Raw genomic sequence first — 2,746 nt, forward strand, 5'->3', positions numbered from 1 at the left:
AAGGATGTGGCTGAGACAAACTTGCTGCCCTGGGGCTGTCCCTGTGTCTCTTGGTGTGATGTGTCCAACACCATACCCACAACAGCTCTGCATGCAGGCTGAGTTGAGGCATTCTCTTCATGCTCAGGGACAGACTTCCTGCCCTTCATGGGTCCCAGGACATCATGGTAATTATGAGCCATTCCCAGCTATGCTCTTATGGACCAGGCAAGCTCTGGTTTATTCCCAGATGTGCTGCAGAGCTCACCAACAGCTTTCACCCATGTGTGAGGGCTCAGTTCCACTATTTTAGATGCACCCAGGTAGAGGAACTTCCTCATTTAGTGACAAAGCTCTCCGAGGAGGTTGAGTATCTGAGACAGAAAGTGAGAGAGAAACTGCAGACTGGACCACCTCCTAGGGAAACCTGCTGCCTCCCTGGAGCCTGGGTTAAAAATGTGAAGAGAAAGTTCCCTAACCTGTTACAGCCCTCAGATTATTATCTATTATTGATTTTTCAGGTAGACAGCGATGAAGTTGCAACAAAACATCCAAAGGCAATCGAGAAAGATTTCAGAGTCTTGGGATGACTGCTTAAGGGATCAGAAGCACAAGCAGTGCTCTTCTCTACCCTTCCAGATGCAGGGAAAGATGAGAGGAAAAACCAGGGAGAGACAGAAGATCATTAACTGGGATGGTGGCAGATGGGGTTAAGTCCAGTTGGTGGCTGGTCACAAATGATGTTCTCCAGGGCTCAGTTTAACACCTTTATCAATTATTTGGACAAGAGCATCAAGCGTCCCCTCAGTCGGTTTGCAAACACCAAGCTGGGTGGGAATACTGGTCTGCTGAAAGGTAGGAAGGCTCAGCAGACAGGCTGAGGCCAATTATATGAGGTTCAATAAGGTCAAGTGCTGAATTCTGCACTTGGGTCACGACAACCCCTTGCAGCACTCCCAGCTTGAGACAGAGGAGCGGGAAAACTGCCTGGTGGAAAAGGACATGGGGGTCCTGGTTGACAGCACCTGAGCACAAACCAACCAACCCATCCCTGGGTGGCCAAGAGGGACAATGGCATCCTGGCCTGTATCAGCAATACTATGGCCAGCAGGACCAGGGCAGGGATTGTCCCTCGTGCTGGGCACTGGTGCAGCCACACCTCAAACCCTGTGTTCAGTTTTGGGCCCTTCACAACAAGAAAGACATTGAGGGGTTGGAGTGAGTCCAGAGAAGGGAACAGAGCTGGTGAAGGGTCTAGAGCATAAGTCTTATGAGGAGAAGCCCATCAAAATATTAAGTGATAGTCGGTGTTTTATCAATAGAAACTGATTTAACAGTTACCTGTTACTTATATGTTATGGGGCACACACAATGAGGTGTAAAATGTTTGACCTTTCATTCGTGCAATTACAGCTCTGCTGGGAACAAGAAATCCCTAGGAAAGGACCTCTGACAGTCATCTGGTCCATCATGCTGCTCTGACACAGGATCAGCTTGACCTGAACAGTTCCTGGAGGTCATTCCTAAGGACCCCACACAACAGAGTGCCCAGCCTCCCCAGGCAATCTCAATTTAATTGAGGATTTCCTCAGCCAAAGCTTTAGCTGCCTGTATGTGCTAAAGAGCTACAGCAGCTGAGGCAGCCTCACACAGGTCCTCTGCCAGATGGGCACGTTCCCCTGTGGGTTATGTGGGTGTCTCTTTAGCTGAAATCTCAGGAAATCTCACTAAGAATGTGACAGAAAATGACCTGAATTAAAAACTGTCTGTAAAGGAGGGAGCTGTTTAGATGAATACAGAGCTATCCATCTCCTTTTCTGGAGGGTGTTTAGATGTGACCCTTGAAATTCTGCTGGCCTGCGCACTGAATGCTTGATGAAGGCCAAAGTACTTTGCTGAACTGCGCTCAAACATCCATGTTTGCCTTCCTTAACTAGCTGAAGCCACGTTAGTTGAAGGATTTGGACAGCACAGGAAACATTAAATCATTGGTCAATCAGTAACAGTGGAGTTAATTCCAGTGCTTGATTTTCAAAATATAGGTGAGGGTAAGTGCAAACACGGTATTGCCACAAGACAGTCCTGTTTCATCTTCACACCAGGCCAGAAAATGGGACTTAGCACTGGGCACATTTACCTCTTTGATTTCACATCAGACCGTACGTTAGGCCTCACTTTTCCGCCTGGGGTTATTTTACAAGAAGGTTCATCACTAAACATGGTACTCAGACTTAGGTTTAAAAAATCGTGCAAGGCCTCCTCTACAATGCCATGGAATTGCCTCAGAAAACTTTCCAGAGCAGGAGTGCTCTACTTTGATCCTGAAAAAGCTGAGGTATGTGAGATCATGAGAGATGCAGCCACTTTGGAATGGTAATAAAGCATTAGTAGACATCACACAACGATTTCAAGTTCTTGTCAGGCTGGTCATGCAGCTTGGGTTAGGGTAAACTTGACTCTCCTGGTTTCAGAAGTATCTGCAATACAGCTTCACAAAATAATGATTGATGGGAAACAGGTAATTCTAACAGCGACATTCAGCTGAATTTTATTTGTTGCAGGAGAAATGAACTCTCTTACTGGTATCTGGCTGAGCAGGAACCTGAGGGCAGTCGGGTCTTCTCAGGGCTGCCTGCATGTTTGCTAGCTCCAAAGCTCTGGTGCTCAGAAACCAGACATCTGCAAAGGCAAATGCAATTAATTCCACATAAGTTTCAGATCATTTGCTGGTTTATGCAGTGTTCCAGCCAGCTAAATTTGTCTCAAT

The sequence above is a fragment of the Chamaea fasciata genome, unplaced genomic scaffold (genome assembly GCF_029207755.1).
Source record: "Chamaea fasciata isolate MVZ Bird 193981 ecotype frontalis unplaced genomic scaffold, bChaFas1.0.hap1 SCAF_7, whole genome shotgun sequence".
Lineage (NCBI taxonomy): Eukaryota > Metazoa > Chordata > Aves > Passeriformes > Sylviidae > Chamaea > Chamaea fasciata.